This window comes from Giraffa tippelskirchi, chromosome 1 (assembly GCF_054371585.1).
Source record: "Giraffa tippelskirchi isolate mGirTip1 chromosome 1, T2T-mGirTip1v1.2.pri, whole genome shotgun sequence".
NCBI lineage: Eukaryota > Metazoa > Chordata > Mammalia > Artiodactyla > Giraffidae > Giraffa > Giraffa tippelskirchi.
Window position 1 is genome coordinate 105,203,707 of NC_137275.1, and position 20,132 is coordinate 105,223,838.

Consider the following 20,132-nt stretch of genomic DNA (forward strand, 5'->3'; position numbering starts at 1 on the left):
CTCATAAACTCAATTGACCATTAAAGTCCAATTGACCAAAATATTAAAGCCTTTGGCAGGGCAGGGGGGAGGGGGGAGCCTTAATGACAACAGAGTGATTCAACTAAGTTTGATAAATGCTCATCGGAGGTCTAGCACATGTCAAACACTGGGAAGATCTAGCATTGATGAGCCTCTTCCAGAAGCTACACACATAGTTTTCTGTAGTCTTCTCAGTAACTCTCTGTGAGAATATTTCATCCCCACTTTATAGATGTGAGCACTGGGGTTCAGCTGGAGAAGGAAATGGCACCCCACTCCAGTATCCTTGCCTGAAGGATCCATGGACAGTGGAGCCTGGCCGGCTACAGTATGTGGGATTGCACAGAGTCTGACAGGAGTCAGTGACTAAACAACCGAGGTTGAGCAAAGCTCAGAGAAGCAATCCTAGAAGCTGGGGTTTGCACGTTCACCTGTTTCATTCTCAGGGAGGAGAGTGTATCATTCCGGTACTAGGTCCTAGGCTAGGAAAGGTGCAAGCTCTATTTCCTTCATTCCTCAAAGAACCAAATGATAAAGGTGGTGGCTATTTCTCTAATTTTAAAGCTGAGTCTCTGAAGGCACAGAAAGCTAAGTGACTTGGTTCAGATCCCGCCACGAGTGAACAGTGTAAGCCAGACATATGGTTGCATTGACATGATCCCGGAGGACCTGTTCTTTCTACCCTGGTCTCCTAGGCGTGGTAGCACCATCTCACTTTTTCATTTCTCTACTTGTCATGATTCTTTCTTGAATGTGCCCTGTCGTGTCTCTTTGTGACCCTATGGACTGTAGCCTGCCAGGCTCCTCTGTCTGTAGGGATTCTCCAGGCAAGAATATGGAAGTGGGTAGCCACTTCCTTCTCCAGGGGATCTTCCCAATCCAGGGATCAAACCCACATCTCCTGTGTCTCCTGTATTGCAGGAGGACTCTTTATTGCTTTAGCTACTGGGGAAGCCCTTCTTGTTTAATTTTATTTATTTATACATATTTTGCTGAGTTGGTCTTTGTAGCTGCACTCGGGTTTACTCTAGCTAAGACAGCAGGGGCTACTCTCTGACTGTGGTGTGTGGGCCTCGTCTGTTGCCCAGCATGGGCTTTAGGGGGCACGGGCTTCAGCAGTGGCAGCTCCCGGGCTCTAGTGCTGTGCTGTGCTTAGTTGCCCAGTCGTGTGCGACTCTTTGTGATCCATGGACTGCAGCCCATGGCTCCTCTGTCCATGGGGTTCTCCAGGCAAGAATAGTAGAGCAGGCTGCCATTTCTTCCTCCAGGGGATCTTCCTGACCCAGGGATTGAACCCGGGTCCCTTGTGTCGCTTGCATTGCCAGGCGGATTCTTGACCACAATGCCACCTGGGCCAGGGTTCAAAACCCTATCCCTCTTCTCACTTTTCCTGCAGTTTAAATGGAATTGTGCATGGCTGTACACTCCCAGTTGTTTGAGTGGCGACTTCAACTCAACCCCAGTCTGAATCATCACCAAGCACGCAGCCTGACACGTTGATCTATCCAGACTCCTTGCCGAGGCTGCCTAATAGTAGACCTGATGATAACAGGGACTAAGTCATGTCGCCTTCCCATACCAGCAAGTGTAGAGTCTTAGCCAGTGTTTATCCAGAGCTTGTCAGATTCATCTTTCAGCTTCTGAGGGAAAATGCATGCATGATAAGAGCATGGTGGAAAACTAAATCTTCAGGGGTCCACCACTAAGAGCTTCAGGCAATTATCCAGGATTCATCATGCAAAGGTTCAATATTTTTTTTTTTCAATATTACTTTTGAAGAATTTTCACACTCTTTTGGTATTTCTAGATATTTTCGCTAGAATTTCCTTTTCCTAGTTTTGGAGTATTCACTTGAGATGCTGCTGGTGGTGACAACGTACAATACACAGCACGCGCGCACACACACACACACACACACACACACACACACACGGAGGCACTATATATTTTGATTAGATAATAATTTAAAATTTTAATATGGATATTGCATTCCTGCCATGGACCCTCATAGCACTATTCCTTTCCTTCACTGCACTTATCATGGATATAATTATACATGTACTTGGGTGATTCTTATTACTTCTCCTTTTCCCCACTAAGCTCCTTAAGGGCAGGGAGAGTTTGTTTTGCTCACTGTTGTATATCCGTGGTGGCCTCCACCACGACTTTTTGTTGTTGTGTATTCGCTAAGCCCCGTCCGACTCATAGGAGATCCCATGGACTGTAGTCCGCCAGGCTCCATGTCCATGGCATTCTCCAGGCAAGAATACTGGAGACGGTTACCATTTCCTACTCCAGGGGATCTTCCTGACCCAGGGGATTCTGCATTGGCAGGAGAATTCTTTACCACTGAGCCACCTGGGAAGCCCTTCCTCAGTGATTATCATAGAGTAAAAGGGTAGAAAGTATTTGTTAAATGAATTAATGGTTAAGTGATTAAACAAATGAATGGGTGTTAATACTCCAGTGTGTTATATATTCAAGATTCTTTATATAATGGCTTTACCTCAGCCCTCAACATTATAACAGACCCCAACTTCAGTCCACCCAATTTCATAATCAGTGCATGTTCATCTAAAGAAACGATAAAATGCTAAAATCACAAAGCTTTTTCCATCGTGCCATTGCCTAGAAACAATGATGGTTTAAGTTTGATGTATACACTTCCACACTTTTTAATCATTATTGCAGAAAATCGAATCTGTATTATATTTATTAGCTTACTCTTTCACTTGATATATCGTGAACATTTTCCATGAAATATTGTCCTTAACTCAGTGTTTAATGATCATCAGGCATCCCATCATTTCGATGAATAATAATTCATTTAACGGATACTCTGTTTTCTTGCACATGAAATGTCTTTCTAAAACTGTAGGGACCCTGAGATATCAGGAGCAGGGCCAGACAGAAGGGCTCATGACTACGGTCCCAGGGACTGTGGCTTCTGCCTCACCCTCGTGTTAATACTGAGTCTTACTATTTTAATAAGACAGTTTGTATCTTATGAGGTGAAAACAATACATTTTTAATTTAAAATTTCTTTCCTGGGGGCTTCCCAGATGTCTCAGTGGTAAAGAATCTGCCTGCCAGTGCGGGAGACTCGGGTTCGATCAGTGGTCCAGGAAGATCCCATACGTCTGGAGCAGCAGTCCGTACACCACGGTACTGAGCCTGTGCTCTGGACCCTGGGGCCCGAACACTGAGCGGCGAGCCCAGGGCCCGGCTCTGCAGTCAGAGGGGAGCGCCCTCTCTCTGCAACAAGAAAAGCCCGCATAGCAACGGAGACCAGCATGGTCAAATAAAATAAAATAAGTTATAAAAATTTTAGCTGAATAATCTATGAGTTATATATATATATATATATATATATATATTTAAAAGTGGCCCATCAATACTCCAAAATGATGGTTACCTTTATCATTCATTTCTTCTTAATCTGAAAGCTACACAATCCAAGATTTTGTTTCCTGAAAACAAAACACTGGGTCCTAACTCAAGGATGGTGACACACAAGGAAGACAGAAATCCAACAGACCAGATACCTGGAGGAAAACAAATATTTAAAAAGATCATGACAGAAAAGAATAACTTTAAAACAGGCAAAGATTTTGTCACCTGGCCTGAGGGCCTTTTTCCTACAAACAGTCCACAGGCAGTAACACGTACGTTGTAATCACTACACAGTCATCAGCAGAGATGAGAGAAATTTAAACATTATGCCTTGTTTTTCCTGCCAGGAAAAGCAGAGATGGTGAAGTAACAGTCTAAGAACTGGGACTTTCCTGGAGGTCCAGTGGTTGAGACACCGCGCCTCCAGTGCAGGGGGCAAGGGTTCGACCCTTGGTTGGTGAGCTGAGCTCCTACATGCCGCACGGTGTGGCCGGAAAGTAAAGAGAGTCCTCGGAATGGACACGAAGGCAGCTGAGAAGGCTGCTGTTTCAAGTAATAGTTAAAGACAGAATGAAAGAAAAGAGCCTCTGTCTTCCTCCATCAGGGAGCTGGACTTTTCACAGGTGTGTTTCTATTGGAGACGAAAAAGACACTGTTTGAAGATGGGAAAGAGAGGAAAGCCTGGGAATTTGTATTTATGGTTGAATGGCAACTGCTTATATTAATATTTAAGAGATGTTTTAGATTTCCCCCCTTTTTAAATAGTGCGAAATCTATAGAAGGATAGGCATGATAAAAATTTTAAAATAAGGGTGAGAAAAACAGAAGAAGGAAACAAAAAATTCCTGATTACTTAGAAACTTATCACCCTAGAAAATCAACGGTTTTCATCCTATTTTGTTAATGCGATTGGTTTCACAACACACAATCTCATGATATTCTGGCCACTGCTCTTAATACTATTGGCAAGAATAGTAACAATATTAGCCAATATTTATTAAAACGTTACAGTATCCTAAATGTCATGGGTTGAATTGACCCCCATCCACAATAAATTCATTTACTGGAGTGCTTAACCGCCAGCGCCTCAGAGGCTGACCTTATTTAGAGAGCGCATCTTTACCGAGGGGATGGATTTAATTAGAGGTCATTGTTGTTGCTAGGGTTCCCCAGGGGGCACTGAGTCCTACTATTAAAGTGATAAAAACCTGTCTGCAATGTAGGAGACATAAGAGTCATGGGTTTGATCCTTGGGTCGAGAAGCTACCCTGAAAGAGGGCATGGCAACCCACTCCAGTATGCTTGCCTGGAGAATCCCATGGACAGAGGAGCCTGGCGGGCTTTAGTCCATAGGGTTGCACAGAGTCAGACATGACTGAAGTGACTTAGCAAGCACACACACACGTTGTTGTTTAGTTGCTAAGTCATGTCCAACTCTTTGCAACTCCATGAACTGTAGCGCACCAGGCTCTTCTGTCCATGGGATTTCCCAGGCAAGAATACTGGAGTGGGTTGCCATTTTCCTCTCCAGGGGATCTTCCTGACCCAGGGATTGAACCTAAGTCTCCTGCATTGGCAGGCACTTCTTCACCACTAAGCTTGGGTGGGCCCAATCCATTGTGAGTGGTATCCTTAAAAAAGCAAAAATCCGGAGACGGACCAGCACACGGGGAGAACACCATATAAAGGCGAAGGCAGAGATGGGGGTGGTGCTTCCCGCAGCCCAGGCGCGCCCGTGATTATCGCCAAACCACCAGCACTGACGGGCGAGGCGTGGGGGAGATGCCATCCTGACCCTCAGGAGGGGTCAGCTCTGCCTGAACCTTGGTTGTGGACTTCTGGCTTCCAGAAGTGTGAGGCAGTAGGTGTCTCTAGGGCTTCGATATTGTTGCCCCAGCAAACTAACACAGCAAGCACTGCATTAAACAAACTACACATAAACACTTATTAAATACTCAAAGGTTTTACATGCCAGCTTCTGCCTGTTGTTTTTAGCACAGAGTCTGACATATTCTCCCTAAGCACACATTGGATAAATAGTTCTAGTTCTGTGGTTCTCACATAAATTAAATGATAGCACAGACAGCATATAACATTTTAGTATGGAATGTTCTATGTTCCTACAGAGCCTCCATGATTTTTACTTCTTTAATGGCTATACAAAATTCTATCAATTGCATGATACTCTTATTTATTTGGTCATTTTCCTATTGCTGGATGTTTATGTTGATTTTAATATATTACTATTATAGGTAACACCATGATGGACGTCTTCATGCCCAGATATTTTCCCAGTTTTTTAAGATGGAATGTTTACTTCCCTGTGGTAGTCATGAAGTTTATACACATTTCTCTAGTTATTATAATATGTATTATCAAATTACCTTGCAAAAGACTTCTGCCAATAAACCTTATTGATGTGGACATGTGTTAAGTGTAGATATTTCACGATATTTACATCTGTATTGGGTCAAAATTCACAGTAATTATTAAACCCAGTTTGTCAGATTATCATTCTATGTTTTAAATTTGATCTTTTTGATTTAAAACTTACTTTATCAAGTATCCTAATTGCACCCTTTCTCATGCTCTTGTTAGAAATTAAATTAATTTTGGATTCCCAATGACAAGGCTAGTTTTAAATTTTGAGGTTAGTTATTTAGAAAAATGAAAACACCCACTAAATGAGGTAATCAACTGATAAAATTGACGGAACTTAGTCATATTGAACTAGCACACCAATTTAGTTTAAATACTTGTCCTGATGAATGCAAATAGATACAAGCACAGCTTGTATATATCACAAATTGACCAAATGACAGTATCTGGTGTTCAACTGGCATTTCATGAAACAAAGATAAGTTGTGATGTATTTCAGATTATGAACACACACACACGGCCCCATGATTTGCTTAAAACTGTAAAATCAAATACTTAAAATGTGAAAGCAGGTGAATTGGAAAAAGGAAAGTAGCCCAAAGATGTAATTTTTTCCGACCTCTAAGATATAAAAGGAAGAATTCACTTTGCGATTAGAAAGTTAAAAAGTTGAGTGATTCCTGGACACAGCACATTTTCTGGTAGGGATCTGTTAATACTATAGTCAGCTCAGGAAACAGACCAACTTAGTGATGCTGAGCCTGTTCTATGTGTTACTCCAGTGAATGTGCTAAAGAAAGAAATAAGCTTAATTTACCCCTTGGCCACCTGATGGGAAGAGCCAACTCACTGGAAAAGACCCTGATGCTGGGAAAGATTGAAGGCCACAAGAGAAGGGGGTAGCAGAGGATGGGATGGTTAGATGGCATCACTGACTCAATGGACATAAATCTGAGCAAATTCCAGAAGATAGTGGAGGACAGAGCATCCTGACAGCTGCAGTCCATGAGGTCACAAAGAGTTGGGCACAACTTAGTGACTGAAAAACAACAACAACACCCCCTTGGCTCAACATGGTCACTGAAAGGCATGGGGTGGAGGGAGAAAGGAGAGTGAGCATGGAAAGGAGAGAGAGGAGGAGAAAAAGGAAAAGCAGAGAGAGAAAGGGAAGGAAGAGCACAGAAGGGAGCGGGGAGGAAAGCAAAGGAAAGAGTCGGGAAGGGAAGCGGGATGAAGAGAGGCAGGGAGCTGCTAGGACATTTGTCTATAACTGTGATTGGTATGTTTGTTTATTTCACTTTAAAAATCCCATATGTCAGTGACAGCAGAGAGTATTTGTCTTTCCCTGGCTTATTTCACTGAACAGAAGACTCTCTAGGTCGATCGCATTGTTGTGTATAGCAGAGTTTTCTCCTTTTATGGCTGAGTAATAGTCCACTGTATATGTATATATCTCACAACTTTATCTCAGGGACAATTGGGGAGGGACAAAATTGGGGTATGGGATTAAGACATACAAGCGACTATGTATGACATAGCTAAGCAACAGAGATATATTGTACAGCACAGGGAAATATAGTCATTATTTTGTAATAGCTTTAAATGGAGTGTCATCTGTAAAACTGCTGAATCAGGGCTTCCCTGGTTGCTCAGTGACAAAGAATCACCTGCTGATGCAGGAGACACGGGTTCAATCCGTGATCCAGGAAGATCCCACATGCCAAGAAGCAACCAAGTCCATGCCCCACAACCATTGAGCCAGTGCTCTAGAGCCCGGGAGCCACAGCAAGAGAAGCCACTGCAGTGAGAAGCTGAGGAACCACCGCTGGAGAGTGTCCCCGCCTGCCGCAGCAAGGGAAAAGCCTGTGCAGCAGCAAAGACTCAGCACAGCCAGTAAAAAAAAAAAAAAGAAAAAGAAAAAATTCTGAATCACTGTTACACACTTGAAACTAATATAACATTGTAAATCAACTACACTTTACAAAAAAGAAAGATGAGGAAGGCAGAAAGGAAGGGAGGGGAAAAAAAAACAATTCATGACGCACAGATAGATGCATGAAGTTTGTTAGCACGTGCACAAAGAGAAACTCACTTCAGTATAAGATACTCAATTTTTTAAAAGCCCAATGTTTTAATTGAATTAATTGATAGTGCATATAAATGGAAATTAATTAAAACAGTCATCACATTCAAATCAGATATTAACTTTGCTTTTTTTAAATGACAAAAGTAATCTTTGAGCAGTAACTTCATCTGCAAAGTCCTAAGCAAGGAATTTCTGTGAATTAATCAGTGGCATCTACAATCTGCAGAGTACTCAGCACCTTTGGTGGCTCAGATGGTAAAGAATCTGCCTGCAATGCAGGAGACCTGGGTTCAATCCCTAGGTCGGGAAGATCCTCTGGACAAGGAAATGGCAACCCACTCCAGTACTCTTGCCTAAAAAATCCCATGGACGGAGGATCCTGGTAGGCTACAGTTCACGGGGTCGCAACAAGTCAGACACGACTAAGCTCACCGACGTGAGCCCAAGGACGGAGCACAAGTTCTCTGGCCACAGAGGACGACCTCAAAAACAGTCCTTTCCATCCCTCCCTCCTCTGTCATGATGCGAGGTGTGTTTTCTCCAAGGAAAGCATTTCCTGAAGTTTTCTTTCAAATAGGAAATCACTGAGGCTGCTTATACACTGGGAAGCAAGAAATAGGACTGTACTAGCCTTTCAGGTCATGCTGGCTTTCTTCTCTTTTCCTTTCCAGTTCTTTTTGGTCATAGTTCAACCTTTGCAGGCACACAATTCCACACTGGAAACTGTTTCTGTTTCCAAGAGAAAAAAAAAATTTAGACCTGGCCGCAGGCAAACATCTCTCAGCAGGCTAGTGAGAACTTCTTGCACCGACTGACCTGTGAAAACTATCAACCATTTTCAGTTGCCCACGAAGGGCTTTCTTGGTCAAGTGGTCCAGCATCCGCACGTGCACAAGGCACTCCACGAAATAGCTACGGTTGTGCGGGAGGCCGAGACTGGGCAGCCACTTGTTGCCGATCCACTCATGTTTCACGTTCCTGTACGCGCGGGTCTGCATTCAGTAATTAAGGATGGTTAATTGAGGAAAAAATGGAGGAGGCAATGGCAACCCACTCCAGTACTCTTGCCTGGAAAATCCCATGGACGGAGGAGCCTGGTAGGCTACAGTCCATGGGGTCGTGAAGAGTAGGACACAACTGAGTGACTTCACTTTCACTTTTCACTTGCATGCATTGGAGAAGGAAATGGCAACCCACTCCAGTGTTCTTGCCTGGAGAATCCCAGGGACGTGGGGGCCTGGTGGCCTGCCGTCTATGGGGTCGCACAGAGTCGGACACGACTGAAGCGACTTAGCAGCTGCAGCAGCAATTGAGGAAAAAAACCCACGGAAGCAGTCACAAGGGCCATTTACATCATCTTGAAAATGGATTTTTAAACAATTACATAATCTCAAAGGCTAAGCCAAAGACAACAGTATTGATCATAACTTCAAAATCATTTGATCTTTTCTTTGCTACCTTTTAAATTTGCTGGCAAAATTTTATACAAAGAAATTATACCATTAAAAGTCTATGACTCATCTGTGGCAATAAATTTAACCTATCTATCAAACCATGATAAAATTGTAATGACTACACATTACTTCTCTGAAATAGCTTTTATACATAATAATATGTCAACAAAGAATGAGCACGACTCATGAACAAGTTTGAAGGATCAACCTAACTCTACTCACTAAAAATATCTCTGGCTAGCTTGAATTTTAGTTTCAACGCTTTGTGTTCCAAATTTCTTTAGCAACACATCTGCTAATTTCAAAGTCAGTTAAGTGTATTAAAAAATAGCTTTAAAAAGAAGAGATAAGGAAACCAACAACGAAATAGACTGAAAGAAGAAATAGACACACCCACGATTACAGTCAGGGACCTCAGTCTTCCTCGCCGTGACTCAATAACTGATTGAACAAGGAAGCCAAAACAGACAACCAACCAAGGTCAGTAAGGATGTTGAAGCCTTTAAACAATTCTCCAGGCAAGAGTACTGGAGTGGGTTGCCAAGCCCTCCTCCCGGGGATCTTCTCAACCCAAGGATCAAACCCAGCTCTCCCGCATTCCAGGCAGGTTCTGTACCATCTGAGCTACCAGAGAACCCTCTTAAACAGCACTATCAACCAACTTGATCTAACTGACATTTGATAGAACACTCTATCCAACAAGAAGCACGATAAAACTCTTCTCAAGGGGATACGGGACATTCTTCAAAAGACAGACAAATCTCAGCATACTTAAAGTGACTCAAATCATACAAAGCATGTTTTCTGATCTCAACAGATTTAAATTAGAAATTAAAAAACCCCTGATATCCAGGAGTCTCCCAAACATCAGCAAAGTAGCATATTTCTAAAGAATTCATGTGTCAAAGAAGAAATCACAAATGAAACAGGAAATATGTTGAAGTGAATAAAAGTGAATATACAATATACTAAAAAGCTACGGGACATGGCTAGATCAGTACCTGGAGGGAAACTGATAGGATTAAATACTTACACAAATGAAGAAAGATTTTGAATCGATCCTCTAAGACTCTATCTTAAACAACTTATAAAAGAACAAATGAAATCCACAGCAAGCAGAAAGAAGAAAATGAAAGAGTAAAAATCAATGAAACAGAGACCAGAGAAACAAAATGAAATGAAAAAACTAAAATCAGGTTCTTCAAACTATCAACAAAAATGACTAAGCCGAGTGACGAAGAAAAAAGAGAAGACATAAACTACCAATATCAAGAATCAAAGAGGGAACATCAGTACAGATCCTATAGACACTGAAAGGAAAGGGTAAACTGTGAACAACTTCAGGCAACTTAGATAAAATACCCTACTTTGTTGAAAGACACAACCTATGAAAGCCACTCAGTAAGAAACAGATAACCTCAATCTATTAAAACTCAAATCCGTAGTTAGAAATCTTACCCACCCATACACCCACACGCACAAAATCTCTATCCTAAATGGCCTTACTAGTGAATCCTAACAAACAGTTATGAAGAAAATCCTGGTTATACACAAACTATTCCAAAATAGTGAAGAAAGAAACACCTAACTCATTCTGAGGCCAGAATTCTCTTGATACCCAAATCACACAAACATATTACAAGAATATCAATATCCCTCAGAGACACAGATGCAAAATTCCTTAATGACACATCAGGAAATCAGTAATCAATTAAAAGTACAAGGTATCATGACAAGTAGGGTTTATCCCAAGAACATAAGTTTCGGCCAACATTTGAAGAAATCAGTGAAATTCACCATATCAATGGACTGAAAATAAAAACCACAGTCTCACCTCAAAAGAGAGAGAAAAGGCATCTGACAGTATTTATCATTTATATATGGAAATCTTAGCAATCTAGGAATGGAAGAAAACTGCCCCAACCTCATAAACGGCATCTACAAAAAATGTAGAGCTGACAACATATGGTGTTTCTCCTCAAGATCAGGAACCAAGCAAGGATGTCTGCTCTCTTGGCTTTTATTCAACTCTGTACTGGAACTCCTAGCCACTGTTACAAGACAAGAAAAAAGAAATCGAAATCATATGAACTGAAAAAACAATATAACTGTACTTGCTGACGACCTGATGATTAACGTGGAAAATGAATCAACAAAAGAGGTACAAGCATGAAAGTGAGTTCAGCAACGTTGCAGTATACAAGGTCAACATATAAAAATGCTCCGTATTTCAGCATACTAAACTAGACCAGAAATTGACATTTTAAAGAATACCCTTGATTATAATGTCATCTAAAACTATGAACTCCTCAGGGATAAATCTAATGGAATAAGGGCAAGATCTGCACAATGAAAATAAACACATGCCATGTACATACATACACACCAAAGAAGGCACTTGATGTTCTTCCGTCCAAAAAGACTAAGGTATGTTCTGAGGAATTATGTACGTTATGGAATCCTGGGAAAGGATTATCTACAAAGTACACAAGTAGATGATCGAGACTAATACTGGAAAAAAAGCAACCAATTGAAAAATGAGCAGAAGACCTGAACAAATTTCTCCAAAGAAGACAGGAAGAAGGCCACCAAACACATGAAAAGATGCTCCACATCGCTCATTATTCAGGAAATGCTAATCAAAACTACATGAGGTATCACCTCACACCAGTCACAATGGCCATCATCAACAATTCTACACATAATAGTCGCTGGACAGGACATGGAAGAAAGGGAACCCTCTTGCAATGTTAGTAGGCATGTAAATGGATACAGCCACTATGGAGAAGGAACATAGGTTTCCTTAAAAAGTAGGACTAAAACTACAATATGACACAACAATCCCCTACTGGCCATACACCCTGAGAAAACCATAACTCTAAAAAGACATTCGTACCCAATGTCCATTGCAGCACTATTTAACATAGGCAGGGCATGGAAGCAACCTAATGTCTCTCAAGAGAACAATGGAAAAAGAAGTTGTGGGACATACATGCAATGGAACACGACTCAGCCATGAAAAGGAACAAATACGAATCCGTTGAACTGAGGTGGATGAACCTAGAAACTGGGATACAGAGTGACGTCAGTCAGAAAGAGAAAAACAAATGTAGTATATTAATGCATACGCATGCGATCTTGTAAAATGGTACTGGTGAATATTTGAAGGGCAGAAATAGATACACAGATGTAGAGGAAGGACTTGTGAACTCAGCTGGAGAAGGAGAGAGTGGGACAAATGGAGAGAGTAGCAATGAAACATAGCCACTACCATATGCAAAATAGCTAGCTAATGGGAAGTTGCTGGATAACATAGGGAGCCCAGCATGGTGCTCTGGGACAACCTAGAGGGTGGGATGCCAGGAACTGGGAGGCAGTCTCACCAAAGAGTGGATAATATACTTATGGTTTATTCGTGGAATTGCATGAGGAAAACCAACCCAACACTGTAAAGCAGTTATTCTCCAAATAAAAATCAATAAATACAATCTGAAAACTATCATTCAACACATATGTACTTTCATTTAGAGCTATACGAGATCATCTTCTATTCCTAGCTATTTTTCCAATATAAGTGCTTATAAATGTCATTCGAGTTTTTGAAAATATGATTTTAATAGCTACATAGCATTGCTTAATATCGCGTACATAAATAATGAACTTTCAGTCTCAAAATAGAAACATAATACCGAAAAAGGTTAAGATTTTAAACTAAAGCTTGCATTTTAATTCAGCTTAATGAGAATTCCTCAGAAGAGCTAAAATTCCTATGAAAAGTAAATATGTGGAGTCCTTCTTGCTTTCATCTGTTATGTCTTATTGTCATTTAATTCTAAGGACTCTTGGACTTTTGACATGTTTGCCTTTGACTGTAATTTTTGACTGAGATAAAATCTTCAATGTAGACATTAAAAATGTCAAGAAGCACTCTTGTAAGTGTGAGTCACTCAGTCATGTCCAGTTATTTGTGACCCATGGACTATAGCCCACCAGGTCCCTGTCCACAGAATTTGCCAGGCAAGAACATTGGAGTGGGGTAGCCATTCCTTTCTCGAGGGGATCTTCCTGACCCAGGGTTGAAACCCAGGCCTCCCGCATTGCAGACAGATTCTTTACCATATGAACCACCAGAGAACCCTGACCCTGGTGTACCTGGATGTAAAAATCCTCAAAAAAGTATTACCAAGCCAAACTGAAGCATACGTTAAAAGAATCATACACTAGGATCAAATAGATTTATTCTGGGCCTGCAAGCATGATTTATTATCTGTACATCAATTACTGTGATACACAATATGAGCAAAATGAAGACTAAAATCATGTGATCTTCTCAATAATTGCAGAAAAAGCTTTCAACAAAGTGTAACATCAATTCTGATACCATCTCTCAATACAGTGGTTATCCATGGAACATCCTAAAGGGCACGTTAAGACAAACCCACAGCTAACATCCAACTCAGTGATAAAGAGCTGAAAGATTTTCCTAAAAGATCAGGAATAGTACAAGGATGCCCGTTCTCACCAATCTTGTTCAACATAGTGGCGGAAGTGTCCTACCCAGAGGAACTAGGCCAGAAAAGGGAATAAACGGCATCCCCATTGGAACAGAGGAAGTTACACTGTCACTATTCGATTATGACAGGATTTATATGAAACCCTAGAAATGCCACCAAGTAAGAAGTATTAAAACTAATAAACTCAGCAATATAGCAGGATAGGAAGCATAAGAGAACAGAAAAGTCCCATATACAAATGCATCAAAAAAAAAAAACAACTTCAAATAAATTTAACCGAGGAGCGGAAACACCTGTATCGTCACGGCCTCCAAGACATACAGTCTGGGTTCAAGTCTCAGCTCACCCGCTGACCCGCACAGTGACCCAGGGAAAATCACACAATGATCTGAGGCTCAACATATTCAACTGTAAAATGGACACAAACCCAGGATCTACACCCAGAGCTGTGAAACTCCGAAGAAGTGCTTATTTAGGCCCGGGGATGGAGTGTCTCCAGGAGACTCTCCTTGTATGACACTCCTCTAGAACTGGGCTCTCCTGATCCTGTGGGTGAGGCTCAAGGGTAGAGCCTGGGAGCCAGATGGGAGGCGACAAGGATGAGGACAGAAAAGACTAGTTCTGTGTCAGGGAGGGAAGCCACCTCCTTTCCAGATCTCAGAGTGGGGCCTGCACCGAGGGCCCGGGGGATGCACAATCGGAAGTGATAACTCCGAACCCCCCACAGCAGGGATGCAGCCTTCCTGGCAAGAACCTTCTCTCTGGTCCAGGCTCCAGGGTGATGTGGTACTGCTCCCTGAGTGCTCCACGTCTCCACCAGGCAAAGAGCTCCCGGGACTTGGAGGTCTATTAAACCACAGGTGCCTGAGTGTCACAATGACACAAGGGCTAACACCATTGAAAATTAGCTACATTAAAAAAAATGACAGAAGTATGGACGAGGCAGGGCATGAAAAGCAGAAGGATTGACTACCTCTCAAGCCTTTAGCAGAAATCTCTCCACACCAGCTCAGCGGAGCCCGCAGGAGGAAAATATCATGGAAAAGCAGGCCATGGGTATATCTCTACACTGCTGGACCCAGAGACCCACGTCCCAATCCACCAACATCTTTTTGCGTATCCAGACACCAAGAGGAAGAAACACAGACCTTGCCTGAGAAAGTCTCAGCCAGACTTAATATTGGGGTTGCTGAGCATGCTCACATGGTCACTATGGACTCAGCCTCTCCTCCGTGCTCACATCCTCTGTCCTCACAGAAACATACACGGTTCACTGCAGAGAGCCCTCTGAGGGCACTTGTGTATACGACAAACGGGCAATGGTAAAATGCAAATAGAAGACATAGAAGTGGAAACAAGCCTCTGGAGTACAAATTACGAAAGACCTGAACTTCTCGATACTTGGCATTTGGAAAAATAGCTTCTTAATATGTAAACGCAGAAAGGACATTTCTAGGAGAAAGGACAAAGGAATCGTCCCATTGGGACAATATTGTATCCATAGGAGAAGGTAAGTTGGATCCCTAACTCACAAAACACCACCAAACCAATCAGACTGCATACTAAGAACCAACAATTGAAAGAAAAACTTGACAAAATTCAAACAATTTTTGATGAGGAAATATCTTTTCTTTAAATTGAGGTATTGCTGATTTACCATAATTTGTTTGTCTAAGGTGTACAGCAAAGGGACTCAGAGATTCAGCCTCTCAGGTGCTTCCTTGGACAAAATTCATTGCCTTTGGGAGGCCCCTGGGCCATGCCCTCTACTCAGAACAGCTAAGAATCCTGAATACGCAAAGCAGCATGTGGTGGTCCTCCTGGGGGTTTTCAGACTGAATAAATTATTCTAACAGGATACAAGAAACAAGCCCAGAGGTTAAGAGAGGATCTCCAAACTTACCTTCAAACCGGAGGCCTTGCTCCCTTGAATGTGGGTGCGTGCAACAGCGCTTGCGAAGCGAAGAGGTTTATCGTGAATCTTCCGTCTGCAGAGGACAAAGCGGTGTGTAGAGAGGACGCGCAGGCACGTCCCAGGACCCTGAGCACACGGACACAGTCACTGGACTCTCAGCCCTGCTCTTGGGGTACAGCACTCTCTCCACCGCTGACACAGGGCGAGCAGCTCACACGTGACCTGCGGTATGGTCACGGGACCTGGAATATGGTCCCATGACCTGGATCTGGCCAATCGGTGTGCTCCATCCTCCCTGGCTACCGTGATTGGCTCAGGACTGGGGCTGTGACCAATCGGGGCCCAGGGCCGGGCCTCAGGCTGGAATCAAGAGAGGAAGAGGAAGTTCCGCCAAAAGGGGTGGGGCCGGGTGAGGTCAGGCTACAGCGGTGGAAGTGGCGTGAGGTCAGCCTGGGGCAGTTGGTGGCTTTCCCGCGCCCATCAGGGCAGAGCCGCCCGCCTGAGAATGAGGGCGCTGCTGAGCCCACGGGCTGAGAGCGCCAGTTCCTGCCGTGGTCCCGGAGATCCACCTGAGACCTGAGCGAAGCCGTCTGCCGGTGAGTCCTCTCCTGCTTGTCTGTCAGCTTGTTTGCACCACGCTGGGTTTTCTGTCTAGCTGGCTAAGTGGAGACCCTGGAAATGCACGTGTGTGGGTTTTGGCTGGCTTCAGGGAAGAAATGCCAGAGGACACTGGGAGCCTCCAGTTTAATCTGGATTCAGGTCATATCTCTTGAAAATGAAGTGAAGTTCCTCAGTCGTGTCCGACTCTTGTGACTCCATGGGCTCTACAGTCCATGGAATTCTCCAGGCCAGACTGCCGGAGTGGGTAGCCTTTCCCTTCCCCAGGGGATCTTCCCAGTCCAAGGATTGAACCCAGGTCTCCCGCATTGCAGGCAGATTCTTTACCAGCTGAGCCACAAGAGAAGCCCGAGAAGACTGGAGTGGGTAGCCTGTCCCTTCTGCAGCGGATCAGGATTCGTGACCCAGAAATCAAACCGGGGTCTCCTGCATGGCAGGAGGGTTCTTTACCAGCTGATCTATCAGGGAAGCCCAGGATCTCTTAAGGCCAGCTAGTCATTGATATGTCTTAAGGCAAGCTACTCATTGTAGGGTTCCCCTAATTAGTCTTCACAGGATTAAGGTAGCAACCTGCTAAGGTAGCAATCAATGTCCTTTTTCTAGAGGACAAAAGCGGGGCTCAAAGGAGGTAACAGAGCTACAGCAAGGAAGTGTGTACCTAGACAAAACCCCCAGATCCTGCTGTTAGAACTCAGGGAAGCCATATGGTGTGGCTTGTCCATGTGACAGGGGCTAAGGCGCCCAGCCCACACTGGGTACTGTGGGGACCTGACTTGCTAACTGCCGTCTGGCAGCTCTGAGGCTGACAAAAGCAGTTTGCACTAAAGAGAGGAAGGACACCTCCCTTCATCCACCCCACCACACCCTCGGGGTACTGCCACACCCTGCCCCCTTTCTCTTGCTTTGTGAGGGAGTAAGAGTCACGCTCACGTGACCACATTGGCTGTCCACTTTTCACGGGCTACCAACTGGAGCTGCTACAGGAGAGGCCAAGAGCCTTTGCCCCTGAGTACCTCTCTTTCCTTTGCACCGTGGGGGCCCTCCTCCACACTTGCACACCAGAGGCCTCCTCTGAGACATGCAGGGACCCTCCCTCAGTTTGCAACAGGTTGCCTCCGTGCCTGTCCTTTCAATGCCTCCCTCGAAACTCAGATCCTAGCCCCTTTGTCTACTCGCGGCCCACCTGGCTGCCATGGGAGGGCCAGAGCTTACAATGAATCCCAAGCTCAGATCTGACAGGCGGGAATCTGTGTATAAAGGACCTGATTATTCACGCTGTACAGGCTGTAGTAGGCTCCAGGGATCCGTAACCAGGGCTTGGGCCATAGTGACTCCACAGCTGTTTTGATGCCTGCGGAGGGTTCTGCCTATAGTGGGGGTGGGGTGAGTCTCCTGAGGTTCTGAAGGCCAACTTTTTGCAGGTTCATGGTGCACAGAGAAGAGAAGGCGGAGTCCTTCCCTGGAGGTGGTCACAGCTCATGGATGAGCCAGACAGGCAGGCAGGGCACAATAGCACCTGAGCTGCCTTCATGAGGAAATGGTGTGAGGGCAGAGGAAGAGAAGCAGGTCTGCTCCCTCGTGTGGTGCCCAGGGCAGGTTGTCACCAGACTAAACACTTAACTATGGTGATGACCATCACTGCTGTCTGCAAAGGCTTTACACTGGCATGTGTCTTCATCTAGCGGTCAGGCCGTCTCTAAACTACACTGTCCATGGGCATGGCCTCTTCCTTGGAACTTGCCGTGTTTCGTCTCTTCCTTACTGAACATTCGTTTCCAAGAGGGTTTTTGGGCCACAAGATTGTTGAGTTTTCTCTAGCTTTGCCTCATGAGGAATGCTTTTCCGGTTGTTGGTGTGGTTTGTTTTTCCAGCTCTCTTTCTTGGCTTATTTTGTGAATTGGTTTCTGCCAGAGGAAGAGCTCAGAATTTGCCTTCTGGCTGAGATGTGACACTCACAGCAGCAACGCCTACCTGGATATTATGACCACATTTGCCGAAAGGGCTTTGTTATGCAGAAGACCCCTTGAAAGTACCTACCCTGTCCTTTCAGATACCCAAAGGCTATTTGCAATGAAATAGAAAACAATAATGCTCAACTTTAGTCTTACAATCTGTGGGGAGTCAGAAAAATCCCCTGGAGAAGGGAAACACTAGCCATTCCAGTATTCTCGCCTAGAGAATTCCACGGAGCGTGTAGTCCATGGAGTCACAAAGAATCAGACAAAATCTGATGACTGAACAGCAACAACAATGAAGCTTCATCACTCATCAAACAGAGACAACAACAGTATTTACACAACTGTGTGCATGTTCAGTTGCTCATTCGTGTCCACCTCTTTGCAGCCCTGTGGATTGTAGCCTCCAAGATCCTGTATCTGTGGATTTTTCAGGCAAGAATGCTGAAATGGTTTGTCATTTCCTCCTCCAGGGGATCTTCCCAACCCAGGGATTGAACCCAAGTCTCCTGCATCTCCTACATTGGCTGGCGGGGTCTTTTCTGCTGAGCCACCTGGGAAACAAGTCATTACATCACTGGGTTGTCCTAAAGTACTTAATGTAGAGTCTGGCTCTTGGGAAATTCTCACTGGTGATGTGAATATTCAGTCATCTATCATTATTGCTCATAGGATAATGGAATGGCCATGCTCACAAAAGGGAAAGAAGAGCCTTTCCAAGTCCAGTGAAATCCTTCGCCACACATATCTTTTTTAAAACTTGACTTTGAAATAAATATCAAACATAAAGACATTGGTTATGGCCACCAGAAAAGATGGAGTTGTACCAACAAGTGAGGAGGATTCTTCTCCAAGTTCCAACATGCATGCGTTGTTTGCCTGGCACCACCCACACTTCTGTGACAGCAGCTGGGGGTCCTGCAGCTTAACTCAGTGTGGACACTGCCTATCTGCGGGTAGTGCCAGACCCCACAGGTTAAAGGCCCAACCCTATAAGACCCTTGCCCCACTTCAGACATCATTTGCAAGCCCAGATGGTCACCTGCGCTCTGACCCACTGGCCACCCATTCAGAGGTTCTAATGACTTTGGGTTCTATTAATTGGTAGAGTGGCTCACGGAACTCAGAGAAACATGTTGCCTACTAGATCACAGCTTTATTGTAAAAGGTACTAAACTCAGGAACAGCAGATGGAAGGGGATGCACAGGACGGAGTGTGTGTGGGGGAGGCACGGAACTTCACGCTCTCCAAGCCCCGCTTTCCCCAAATCCACATGTGTTCATCAACCCAGAGCTGTCCAGACCCTGTTTGGTGGTTTTTCTGGAGGATTCATCACACAAGCACAATTGGTTAAATCACTGGCTGTTGGTGATTGCTTCGACAGGAAGCCCTTCTCGCGTTCCCAGACATGGTAGTGGGGAGGGACCGGAAGTTCCAATCCTCTAACCATGTGGTTAGTTCCCCTGGCAAAAAGCCGCCCCCCTTTGGAAAAGAAGCACTCTCTGAAAAGTCACCTCATTCACCTAACAAGAGACACCTTGACTGCTGTCCCCACTTAGGAAATTCCCAGAGTTTTAGGAGCTCTGTGTCAGGACTGGGGGACAAAGACCAAAAATGTATTTCTTCTTATGAATACAAGTCACAAGGTCACAGTGACCCCAAATTTCAGTGATAATTTGGTTCTATAGCTTTAAAAGGTTTTCAGCAGTTGATTGGACCTTTTTAAAAAAAATTGTTGGGGCCACACCTCAAGGCATGTGGGCATCTTAGTTCCCCAACCAAGGATTGAACCCACA

The 20,132-nt window shown here is 44.0% G+C and overlaps 1 long non-coding RNA gene across 1 annotated transcript; it reads right to left on the reverse strand.

The window, feature by feature from the left end:
- Positions 1-7,904: 7,904 nt before the first annotated feature.
- Positions 7,905-15,970, reverse strand: LOC145505708 (uncharacterized). Its single transcript, XR_014053225.1, has 2 exons — positions 15,751-15,970; positions 7,905-8,608 (listed from the first exon to the last, which is right to left on the reverse strand). It is a non-coding gene; the product is annotated as an uncharacterized LOC145505708 (long non-coding RNA).
- Between the last annotated feature and the right edge of the window lie 4,162 nt (positions 15,971-20,132).